This window comes from Panthera tigris, chromosome C1 (assembly GCF_018350195.1).
Source record: "Panthera tigris isolate Pti1 chromosome C1, P.tigris_Pti1_mat1.1, whole genome shotgun sequence".
Taxonomy (NCBI): Eukaryota; Metazoa; Chordata; class Mammalia; order Carnivora; family Felidae; genus Panthera; species Panthera tigris.
Genome location: NC_056667.1, coordinates 66,092,207 through 66,105,830, shown reverse-complemented (window position 1 = coordinate 66,105,830; position 13,624 = coordinate 66,092,207).

Genomic DNA, 13,624 nt, shown 5'->3' with positions numbered 1-13,624 from the left:
GATAAGGAATATTATTTCAGTCTCAAATATAAATATTTGCTTTAAGTAGTTCTAATCTGTGGTAGTTCTGTATAATTATTTTATATTTAAATCTATTCTTTCCTATGAATAGATCATCATAATAGCCCAATGAATTTTCAATATATCCATTTTACAGATGGTAGTAAGGTAGTAAGAAACTGCACAACAAATAAGCAGGAGATTCAACACAGGAAACCCTGGGTGGTATATAGGAATGACAATGTTGGCAAGGATGCAGAGAAAGAGGAATGTTTTTTCACTGTTGGGAGAAATGCAAACTGGTGCAGCCATTCTGGAAAACAGTATGGAGGTTCCTCAAAAATTAAAAATAGAACTACCCAATGACACAGCAATTGCACTCCTAGGAATTTATCCAAAGGGCACAAAAATGCTGTTTTGAAAGGGCACATGTACCATGGAATACTACTAAATGATGAAAAAATGAAATCTTGCCATTTGCACAACGTGGATGGAACTAGACTGTATTATGCTAAGTGCAATAAGTCAGTCAGAGAAAGACAGATAACATATGATTTCACTCTTATGTGGAATCTGAGAAACTTAACAGATGAACGTAGGGGAAAGGAAGTAAAAATAAGATAAAAATAGATAAAGAGGCAAACCATAAGAGACTCTTAAATACAAAGAGCAAACTGAGGGTTGCTGAAGGGGAGGTGGGTGGGATTATGGGTTAAATGGGTGATGGACATTAACATTAAGAAGGGCACTTTTCAGGATGAGCGCTGAGTGTCATATGTAAAAGGTGAATCACTAGGTTCTACTTCTGAAGCCAAGACTGCACTATACGTTAACTAATTTGAATTTAAATAAATACATTTTAATAAAGATTCTAGAAATCATAAAACAGAATCATCATGAAACTGATAGTCAATGAATCAATGAAACTACATGGAAAGTCAACTTAGAAAGAATGGCTTCCAGTCTTATCCATTTATAGGTATAATCAATAGATCCAGAGGTGATTTAATGTGTTTATGCCTTTAAAGAAATGTTTAGCTTTTACCCAAAGAGATTTTGGCAAGCAAAGAAGCACAGAAAAGAGGAGTTAAAAGAAAGCAAACACTGGCAAGGCTTCTTCAAGTATCCAATATATAAGAAGGAACTGTAACTCAGAAACAAGAATGCTCTGTATATCAAGCTAATATGATCTTTTATTTGGAATACGATTACCACTTTTAGCAAAATGAGATTATCCAATTCTTGGCACTAAGATTCTATGTTTACCAAACTTCTAAATTTCTTCTAAATTATAGTTATTGTTCAACTAATGTTAATATATAATCTTCATAGCTATGCCATCAGGCTGGTACTTATTACACCCATTTTGCAGATTAGAAACAGATGTTCAAAAGCGGCACTTTTTTCACTTCATCACATTCCTTTAATCCATATGCATTTTACTAGAGAAAATGGGTCTCCTGGTGAGATTGGAGAGCCAGGCACCTCTTAATAAAAATTAATAAATGTTCATTTTATTTTTAGAACTTAGTTTTTTTGTGTGTGTGTTTGTTTGTTTGTTTGTTTGTTTGTTTTGGTGTTTTGTTGAACAGTTGTCCAGACACTTTGAGTCAAGACCTGGGCTTGTGCAAATTGGGGAGTAAGACCTAGAATGCCACAATGACATCAGTTACAGTCAGCAACAGCTCATCACTAAATGACATCCCCTCCAACGTACACGTCTGTTCCAATTGTGACAGAACCGGGCCTTCCAATGGCAGGTTTTCCCAGAATGGAAGTAATGTAGCCTTGGAAAAAAGAAGGTGAAGTTGAGATCATACAAGGCATGAGGGTTAAAGTAACTTCCATGGGAAAGGGAATCTCTGGCTTATGTGTTAAACAGCAAAGCACAGAGGCAAAAAACAACTGGAATAGGACCGTTGCCAGACAAAATACAGGACATTCAGTTAAATTTTAGTATCAGATAAACAATGAATACTTTTTAGTATAGATGTGTCCCAAATATCACATGGTAACCATGCTGTGAATGTACATATTATCATTTTGTAAGGGCCATACTTACATTTAAAAAGTATTCATTGTTTATTTGCAGCTTAAGTTTACTGTGCATCCTGCCTTTTGTTTGTTAAACCTGGAGTGGATAATAGGCCAAAAGCACATTTGTATGGAAATGTGTAGGTAAACAGTTCAGTTGATGGATGTGAATCTGGGATTTTGGTGGAAATCCAAGAGTCACTATAATTTGAATTTGTAAGGCTGCATAAAGGCGACACTATATAGTGTAGTCTTTCTGAACATCTTTGGGCCTTGGTGTCAGACAGACCTAGATTTGAGTCCTAGCTCCTCCAGCTCACATCTTACTTGTGTGATCTTGGGCAAAATTACTTCTCTGAGCTACAATCTCTTCCTATCTAAAAGTGGAGATGGAAATAATAATCTCTTGGTGTCCTTATCAGGCTTAAATGGAATAACACACACAAAACAAAGTTTAAAATACCACCAGGTAAAACATCTATAGGAATCCCCTAACACTGTCACTCAAAGGCTCCCCCCCCCCTTTTTTAAAGCACATTTGAGAATAAATATCAATAAAACACATGCCAGTAAAGCACGTTGTTGAAACTGCAGGTAGCACCCCGGGTTGAGCTCGGGCTCCATGCTGACGAAAAGGGGCCTGCTTGGGATTTTCTCTTTCCCTCTCTCTCTCTCTACTCCTTCCCCATTTGTGCACACACACACACCCTCTCAAAAGTAAATAAACTTGAAAGAAAGAAAGAAAGAAAGAAAGAAAGAAAGAAAGAAAGAAAGAAAGAAAGAAAGAAAGAAAATTGCAGGTAGGATACACCCTCAACCTCAAATACTTGATATAGTTAATACAAAAACTGCCTAGAAGACTGAGAGTTGAGAGATGGTGACTTTTATCTGTCATTTTATACCTTAATACAGTGGTACAGTGGGAAAAATTTTTGTTTCATTTTTCTCTTTTACTCTGCTATGGATTGCTTATTGAAAATGCTGAACAAGAAAACATCTAGTGGTCTCTGTTGAACTTCAACACCAGGCTTACTTATAATCAGTACTGAAATTAGTTTTATTTTAGAGACCTCTGAGGGGCAGAACAGAGCATGTGAGAGCTTCAGGAGGAAGCCCAGGTTGCAACTTCTCAGACACTTCAGTGCCTGAAATAGAAACAAGGAAGCCGGAAGAGCTATAAGTTGAGCTGTCTGTCCCATCACTGTATTTGCCACAAGGGAGTTGGTAAAATTTTGGTAACTCCTTCCTAAGGGTACTGCTCCCTCCTCAGTGACATATCAGTGCCCCAGAGTTTTATTAGCAGTAAAATATCCAGAGTTTATCATATAAATTTCTGCCGGGAGCCGATCCATCCAGCCTTCCTGATGGCACAGCCTGGGTGGTTGGCAGAAGGGCAACGCACAGCGACCCTCTGAATGGGAAGCTACTGGTATCCCTCCTGTTACTCATCATGGCCATCCCCATGGTCCAGTTGGCATTGATGATTCAAAACAAACCCATGGGTGCAAACTTGGGGATATTTTCTGGGGATGACCCCCAGGACAAAAAAGAAACCTTTATATCCAGCCGGTGCCACCCTTGCCTGCCCATCCTCTACCTAAAGGAAGGATAGCCCCATATATTTCCCAGCCAGGGAGGGGGGAAAATGGGTTCAAAATCCCCACTCCAGCAACAAAGGAATGTATCTATGGATACAAGTTATTCCAACCCTTAGGCCCACATGGCCCCCAGGAGGCATTCCAGAGCATAACTGGACCTCGTGGGTTAAGGCACAGAATGGTTTATTAGTTCCTAGGTATACATTGTCTCTGGGAATGCATAAGGTGTGGGTTCCCAGGGCCCTCTTGCCTCCCTCCTGGCACCCCAGACCAAAGCGAATACTTTTGTTCCTTATACCGCAAATGGTTCAAAGAAACAATTAAGAAGTTATATCCCTGTAAACGTTCCACTTGAGGTGTTGAGAGCTAGATGACCTTTCATGAAAATAGCAAAGCAAACGCTTTATAAACTATAAATAAACGTAGATACATAATGAAAGTAGTATGAAGAAATTAATCAATAAGTAAAAAGGCAGGAGGGAACATTAGGAAGAAATAACCATGATATTCCTTAATGGGTGATTACACAAAGGAACATTTTTAGAATTAGGTAATGCTAAGAAACACAGATGACGCACACTACAAGGAAATAGTTAACAAATATAATGCCACGTTTGCCACAATAAAGCAGCCAGTCTAACACACTGCTGTTTGTGTCCATTTGCTCTCTCGCCGACGCCGTTCATCCTTCGGGAACCCCTGGACCTGCTGGGGCTGGACCTCGGCAAATTTCATTCCCAAAGAAGAATCATTCAATGTTATTGACAGCATCAGCAGGTTAATTAAGAATTCTGCACACGGTGATGTTAAGAAAACTAACATATTTTTAACATCAACTGTCACTACTGAAGCCAAAAGCATAACAGATGTTTATTCAATGATACTAGATATGTTGTGGATTGATGCAGCACAATTAATATCTACTATAAACATAAAATCTAGTCTTGGAAAAATATGCTTTCTAGACCATTGTGATTGTTCTTAGACACAATTGTCAGGTGAAAAAAAATTGTAAGCTATTTACAAATGGATGTTGCATTGAATCATGCAGAACAACGCTTACATTTGATTGTAGTTGAAAAATGAGAAATATAAATTGCAATCTGTGGGGTACCTGAGTGGCTCGGTTAGTTCAGCATCCGACCCTTGATTTCGGCTCAGGTCATGATCTCACTGTTGGTGAGATGGAGCCCCGCGTAGGGCTCTGGCTAGCAGCATGGAACGTGCTTGGGTTCTTTCTCTCCCCTCTCTCTGCCCCTCCCTTGCTCATGCTCTCTCGCTCAAAATAAATAAATAGATAAACATTAAAAAAAATAAAATGCAATCTGTACCCTGCAGTGGAATGCGCTTAATATTGAAATGTTGGAGACTCAGCTTCAAGTCCGTATTCTACCACTGATAATGTTATGATATTAATATATCTGAACTTTTGTTTTGGGGGTAACTAAGAAATCTGGATAAGGTTTTCAGTGTTTTGGGCTAGTGAATATATTTTGAAGGTAGATAGAAAGTATCCCAATTCTTGACTATGGTAACTACCTGCTGTGTGTCACATAGCCACTTGAAGTCTTATTTACTTTGCTCTGTTGGGAAGTGAGGATCATAAAAGTACCTACTTGAGTGAGTTTTTCTGAGAACTGCAGGAGAAAGCATTGATCATGGTGGGTAGCACAGAGTAAAAGCTTGAGAAAAAAGGTTCTAATTCTTCTCTACCTTCTTATTATTCCTTTTTCCCACTGCTTCTTTGACCAGAATTTGTGATTTTTCATTCTCATACAGGGTTATTACTTTGTTTAGATTTAATAATATAAGGGCATTCATATACTCTCATATCCCTCTACAATTTATTCTGTATAATGCAATACCAACTGAATACTTATAAGGAAAGTAAGAGATTTATTATAAGAAAGTATAAGTTACATTCAATACAATAATGAACCTAGATAAAATAGAAAACTTAAGAATGGTTCCCCAAAATTACAGTATGAGTTAGAAACAATCCCTTGCCCATTTAGTAGAGTTAAGTGAAAAGAGAGCTATTTCTGTCTAGGTAGTTCATAACTAACATTTTGATGTTGGCATGTGAAACTTGGAAGTTGTGTAGATTTCAGATATGGTAGAAAGAGCATTGTACACAGGAAAAAAAAAGCATAGCAGAGACACTAAGTTTGAAAGAAGCTAGGAATGCACAGGGATATGCAAATACTCAGTTTTGGCTGTAGCATACAGTACAAGAAAAGGAAGAGTGGGAGGTAAGCCTGGGAAAACAGCTTGGCAAGAGCTTCTGGAGAGCCTTCAATGGATTAAGGAGTTGGAAATGTTTTCAGTTAGTGCTGGGGAATCATCGAAGGTTTTTTCAGCTGAGGGAGGGAAAGTACATGATCAGAATTTCACTGTAGGATTGTTAGTCTTGTGGTATCAAGTTATATAGATTAAAACAGGAAGATACTAGAGGCCAGGAAAGATTTTAAAGGGGAATTTTGGAGTTAGAGTACACAATAATGATTTCATATACTTGACCCATGAAACTAACAAAGAGGTGGGTAAAAGAACTATCAGGTATTTGCTACAATTCTCAAATGCTTTAATTATCCCCAAACGTTTTATTCTTTCATATCTTCAGGGTTTGTTTGTTTGTTTTTTTCTATTTCCTCTTCCTGGAATGTCTTTTTTTCATTTCCTCTTCTGATGAAATCCCACACCCTCTTAGAAACAGCTAGCATATTTCTCTTTTGGAAGCTTTCTTTGACTCTATAGAGTCAAAGAAATGAAGAACTAAATAACAAAATGGAACAAGCCATAACTAGAGACAATGGAAAAGGTGTACAGGAGAATACCATATCCTGAGCAAAGTCCTGGAGGGGGACTGTGCTGGGTGTGTTTGAAGGAAAAGGATCTCATTACTTTAGTGAGTGAAGGTTAGTGAGTTTTGGTATGAGATCAGAGAAATGGGCTGGCTCTTGTAAGACCTCATAGGCTTTAGCAGAAAGTTTGGATTGTTTTCCTAAGTGTAAATGAAAATCATTGGGAAGCGTAAGTAACCAAGTGATATGATTATGTTCTTAAATGATTGCTCTGGATGCTGTATGGAGGGCCAACTTTCGAGAGAAAGAGTAAAAACATGGAGATTATTTAGAAAGCAATTGCAGTAGTCCGAGCAAGTCATGATAATGTGACTTGGGCTTGGGTGTAAGCAGTGGGGATAGAGAGAAGTGGAAAATTTGGAGGAACATTTCTGAGGTTGAATTTGAAGAATATGGAGAGGGGAGAATCAAAGGTTTTGCTTAAACAAACTGGGTGGAAAATGGTTACCAAGAAGAGACAGATTGGTGATGGGACACACTTGAAGAATCCTTGGGAATTATTCTGGGGCTTGCATAATTTTGAGACTTATCTCAGAAATGTAAAAGGTGATATCAAGTTAGTAGTGAGAGATATGACTGGGGTTCCAGGGAGCAATGGGAACTAGAGAGATGTAAGTTTGATAGATACCAGTTTATTTTTATTTTTTTAGTTTATTTGTTTATTTTGAGAGAGACAGAGAGAGTATGAGCCAGGGAGAGTGGCAGAGAGAGGGAAAGAATCCCAAAAGGGCTCCATACTGTCAGTGCAAGGCCAGACACTGACCTTGATCTCATGAACCGTGAGATCATGACCTGAGCTAAAATCAAGAGTTGGACACTTAACCAATTGAGCCACCCAGGTGCTGCCCCCCCATTTTTGTAAGTTTTTATGTTTTTATTTGATAGATATTTGTAAATGCATTTCAGAGCCAGGGGACTAGCTAAGACTGGCAATGTCAATGTCTCTTCTAGAAAAGAGAAGGCAGTCTGTGACCAAAACCTTGCAAAAAACCAAATATTTAGAAGTATTATCAAGGAGAAGAATAAGATAGTCATAGGGAGATGAAGAGAAAACCCAGTAAGTTTGGCAACATGGAAGTTATTGATTGACCTTGACAACAATTGCTTCAGTGGAGTTGTGGGGGGGGCGGGGTTTGGGAAAGACTATTTCGCTTGAATTGAATATTTGAATTTGAGATAAGAGAAAGTATGATAGAGGAGCAAAAAACATTATGCACTGTGACGAGGAACACACACATGCCTTCTTGAGGAACCTATACTTACTCCTCCTAGTGGCACTTGACTATGTTATAACAACGTTATTTTTGGTAAACACACACACACACACACACACACACACACACACAAACACACAAAACCAAGGCTACAGAATCTTACTAAAAAGTGAGTAATATGGAACAGGAGGTAGAAAATGAATATAAAGTACTTTTTAAAAGAGATTTGATGACAAAAGGGAACTAGCTATTCTAGTTTAAGAGATAAAGAATAAAGGAAAGATACTAATAAGATTTTGAAAAATTCAGCACACTGGTGTGTAAAGTGACAGACTGACAGCCCCCATTGTCAGACATCATCATTTCTTGCCTAATCAGTGATAAAACCTTCTTGACTAGTCACTCTGAATCCATTCCTGCTACTTCCCAAAAAAATTGTCTAAAGTGTAGCTATAATTATCTTTAAAGTATTCAAATTTGATAAGGCCATTCATCTGATCAACCTTATATAACAATTAAGTCCAAAGACATTAACATGGCTGATGGGACCTTGCTAATCTTTTATATTCTTTTTTTGTTGTTGTTCTAATTTTATTTTATTTATTTATTTTTTTTAAACATGAACTTTATTGTCAAATTGGTTTCCATACAACACCCAGTGCTCATCTCAACAGGTGCCCTCCTCAGTACCCATCACCCATCCTCCCCTCCCTCTCACCCCCCATCAACCCTCAGTTTGTTCTCAGTTTTTAACAGTCTTTTATGTTTTGGCTTCCTCCCTCTCTAACCTCTTTTTTTTCCTTCCCCTCCTCCATCCCCATGGTCTTCTGTTAAGTTTCTCAGGATCCACATAAGAGTGAAAACATATGGTATCTGTCTTTCTCTGTATGACTTATTTCACTTAGCATAACACTCTCAAGTTCCATCCACATTGCCACAAATGGCCAGATTCTATTCTTTCTCACTGCCAAGTAGTATTCCATTGTGTATATAAACCACATCTTCTTTATCCATTCATCAGTTGACGGACATTTAGGCTCTTTACATAATTTGGCTATTGTTGAAAGTGCTGCTATAAACATTGGGGTACAAGTGCCCCTATGCATCAGCACTCCTGTATCCCTTGGGTAAATTCCTAGCAGTGCTATTGCTGGGTCATAGGGTAGATCTATTTTTAATTTTTTTGACGAACCTCTACACTGTTCTCCAGAGTGGCTGCACCAGTTTGCATTCCCACCAACAGTGCAAGAGGGTTCCCGTTTCTCCACATCCTCTCCAGCATCTAGAGTCTCCTGATTTGTTCATTTTGGCCACTCTGACTGGCATGAGGTGGTATCTGAGTGTGGTTTTGATTTGTATTTCCCTGATGACGAGCGATGTTGAGCATCTTTTCATGTGCCTGTTGGCCATCTGGATGTCTTCTTTAGAGAAGTGTCTGTTCATGTTTTCTGCCCATTTCTTCACTGGATTATTTGTTTTTCAGGTGTGGAGTTTGGTGAGCTCTTTATAGATTTTGGACTAGCCTTTTGAACTGGTATGTCATTTGCAACTATCTTTTCCCATTCCATTGGTTTCCTTTTAGTTTTGTTGATTGTTTCCTTTGCAGTTTTTACCTTCATGAGGTCCCAATAGTTCATTTTTGCTTTTAATTCCCTTGCCTTTGGGGATGTGTCAAGAAATTGCTACGGCTGAGGTCAGAGAGGATTTTTCCTGCTTTCTCCTCTAGGGTTTTGATGGTTTCCTGTCTCACATTCAGGTACTTTATTCATTTTTAGTTTATTTTTGTGAATGGTGTAAGAAAGTGGTCTAGTTTCATTCTTCTGCATGTTGTTGTCCAGTTCTCCCAGCACCATTTTTTAAAGAGACTCTCTTTTTTCCATTGGATATTCGTTCCTGCTTTGTCAAAGATTAGTTAGCCATACTTTCGTAGGTCCAATTCTGGAGTCTCTATTCTATTCAATTGGTCTATGTGTCTGTTTTTGTGCCAATACCATGCTGTCTTGATGATTACAGCTTTGTAGTAGAGGCTAATGTCTGGGATTGTGATGCCTCCCACTTTGGTCTTCTTCAAAATTACTTTGGCTATTCGGGGTCTTTTGTGGTTCCATACAAATTTTAGGATTGCTTGTTCTAGCTCCGGGAAGATTGCTGGTGCAATTTTGATTGGGATTGCATTGAATGTGTGGATAGCTTTGGGTAGTATTGACATTTTAACAAAATTTATTCTTCCAATTCATGAGCATGGAATGTTTTTCCATTTCTTTATACTTCTTCAATTTCCCTCATAAATTTCTATAGTTTTCAGCATACAGATCTTTTACCTCTTTGGTTAGGTTTATCTCTATGTATTTTATGCTTCTTGGTGCAATTGTGAATGGGATCAGTTTCTTTATTTGTCTTTCTGTTGCTTCATTGTTAGTGTATAAGAATGCAACTGATTTCTGTACATTGATTTTGTATCCTGCGACTTTGCTGAATTCATGTATCAGTTCTAGCAGACTTTTGGTGGAGTCTGTCGGGTTTTCCATGTATAATATCATGTAATCTGCAAAAAGTGAAAGCTTGACTTCATCTTTGCCAATTTTGATGCCTTTGATTTCCTTTTGTTGTCTGATTGCTGATGCTAGCACTTCCAACACTATGTTAAGCAACATGTCCATGGTGAGAGAACACTGTCGTGTTCCTGATCTCAGGGAGAAAGCCCTCAGTTTTTCCCCGTTGAGGATGATATTAGCTGTGGGCTTTTCATAAATGACTTTTAAGATGTTTATGTATGTTCCTTCTATCCCGACTTTCTCGAGGGTTTTGATTAAGAAAGGATGCTGAATTTTCTCAAATGCTTTTTCTGCATCAATTGACAGGATCATATGGTTCTTATCTTTTCTTTTATTAATGTGATGTATCACATTGATTGATTTGTAAATGTTGAACCAGCCCTGCAGCCCAAGAATGAATCCCACATGATCATGGTGAATAATTCTTTTTATATGCTGTTGAATTCGATTTGCTAGTATCTTATTGAGAATTTTTGCATCCATATTCATCAAGAATATTGGCCTAGAGTTCTCTTTTTTTGCTGGGTCTCTGTATGGTTTAGGAATCAAAGTAATGCTGGCTTCATAGAATGGGTCTGGAAGTTTTCCTTCCCTTTCTATTTTTTGGAACAACTTGAGAAGGATAGGTATTATCTCTGCTTTAAACGTCTGGTAGAACTCCCCTGGGAAGCCATCTGGTCCTGGACTCTTATTTGTTGGGAGATTTTTGATGACTGATTCAATTTCTTCACTGGTTATGGGTCTGTTCAAGTTTTCTATTTCTTCCTGTTTGAGTTTTGGAAGTGTGTGTGTGCTTAAGAATTTGTCCATTTCTTCCAGGTTGTCCAGTTTGTTGGCACATAATTTTTCATAGTATTCTCTGATAATTCCTTGTATTTCTGAGGGATTGATTGTAATAATTCCATTTTCATTCATGATTTTATCTATTTGGGTCATCTTCCTTTTCTTTTTGAGAAGCCTGGCTAGAGGTTTGTCAATTTTGTTTATTTTTTCAAAAAACCAACTCTTGGTTTCATTGATCTGCTCTACAGTTTTTTTAGATTCTATATTGTTTATTTCTGCTCTGATCTTTATTATTTCTCTTCTTCTGCTGGGTTTGGGATGTCTTTGCTGTTCTGCTTCTATTTCCTTTAGGTGTGCTGTTAGATTTTGTATTTGGGATTTTTCTTCTTTCTTGAGATAGGCCTGGATTGCAATGTTTTTTCCTCTCAGGACTGCCTTCGCTGCATCCCAAAGCGTTTGGATTGTTGTATTTTCATTTTCGTTTGTTTCCACATATTTTTTAATTTCTTCTCTAATTGCCTGGTTGACCCACTCATTCTTTAGTAGGGTGTTCTTTAACCTCCATGCTTTTGGAGGTTTTCCAGACTTTTTCCTGTGGTTGATTTCAAGCTTCATAGCATTGTGGTCTGAAAGTATGCATGGTATGATCTCAATTCTTGTATACTTATGAAGGGCTGTTTTGTGACCCAGTATGTGATCTATCTTGGAGAAGGTTCCATGTGCACTCAAGAAGAAAGTATATTCTGTTGCTTTGGGATGCAGAGTTCTAAATATATCTGTCAAGTCCATCTGGTCCAATGTATCATTCAGGGCCCTTGTTTCTTTATTGATCCTGTGTCTAGATGATCTATCCATTGTTGTAAGTAGAGTATTAAAGTCCCCTGCAATTACCACATTCTTATCAATAAGGTAGCTTATGTTTGTGAGTAATTGTTTTATATATTTGGGGGCTCCTGTATTCTGCGCATAGACATTTATAATCGTTAGCTCTTCCTGATGGATAGACCCTGTAATTATTATATAATGCCCTTCTTCATCTCTTGTTACAGCCTTTAATTTAAAGTCTAGTTTGATAGAAGTATGGCTACTCTAGCTTTCTTTTGACTTCCAGTAGCATGATAGATAGTTCTCCATCCCCTCACTTTCAATTTGAAGGTGTCCTCAGGTCTAAAATGAGTCTCTTGTAGACAGAAAATAGGTGAGTCTTGTTTTTTTATCCATTCTGATAGCCTATGTCTTTTGGTTGGCGCATTTAATCCATTTACATTCAGTGTTATTATAGAAAGATACGGGTTTAGAGTCATTGTGATGTCTATAGGTTTCATGCTTGTAGTGATGTCTCTGGTACTTTTTTTCACAGGATCCCCCTTAGGATCTCTTGTAGGGCTGGTTTAGTGGTGATGAATTCCTTCAGTTTTTGTTTGTTTGGGAAGACCTTTATCTCTCCTTCTATTCTAAATGACAGACTTGCTGGATAAAGGATTTTCAGCTGCATATTTTTTTCTGTTCATCACATCAAAGATTTCCTGCCATTTCTTTCTGGCTTGCCAAGTTTCAATAGGTAGATCCGTCACTAGTCTTATTGGTCTCCCTTTATATGTTAGAGCATGTTTATTCCTAGCTGCTTTCAGAATTTTCTCTTTATCCTTGTGTTTTTCCAGTTTCACTATGATATGTCATGCAGAAGATCGATTCAAGTTATGTCTGAAGGGAGTTCTCTGTGCCTCTTGGATTACAATGCCTTTTTCCTTCCCCAGATCAGGGAAGTTCTCAGCTATGATTTCTTCAAGTATACCTTCAGCACCTTTCCCTCTCTCTTCCGCCTCTGGAATCCCAATTATGCATGTGTTATTGTGTTTTATCGCATCACTTAGTTCTCTAATTCTCCCCTCATACTCTTGGATTTTTTTATCTCTCTTTTTCTCAGCTTCCACTTTTTCCATAATTTTGTCTTCTAATTCACCTATTCTCTCCTCTGCTTCTTCAATCTGAGCTGTGGTCACCTCCATTTTATTTTGCACCTCATTCATAGCATTTTTTAGCTACTCATGACTATTTCTTAGTCCCTTGATCTCTGTAGCCATAGATTCTCTGCTGTCCTCCACTTCTTTCAAGCCCAGCGATTAATTTTATGACTATCATTTTAAATTAACTTTCTGTTATATTGTTTAAATCATTTTTGATCAGTTCATTAGTTGTCACTACTTCCTGGAGTTTCTTCTGAGGAGAATTGTCCCATTTTGTCATCTTGGATAATCCCTGGAGTGGTGCAACTGCAGGGCTCTTCCTCTGTGCTGTCTGGAACAACTTGTGTTGGTGGGCGGGGCCCCAGTCAGACCTGATATCTGTCCCCAGCCCACTGCTGGGGCCACAGACAGACTGGTGTGTACCTTCTCTTCCCCTCCCCCAGAGGCAGGACTCACTGTGGAGTGATGTCGCTCCTGTCTGGGCTACTTGCACACTGCCAGGCTTGTGGTGCTGCTTCAATGGGATCTGGCGTATTAGCCGGGGTAGATCTGCATAGTTCACAGGGGTGGGAGGGGCAGGCTCAGCTCACTTTGCCTTGGTGGTCCGCT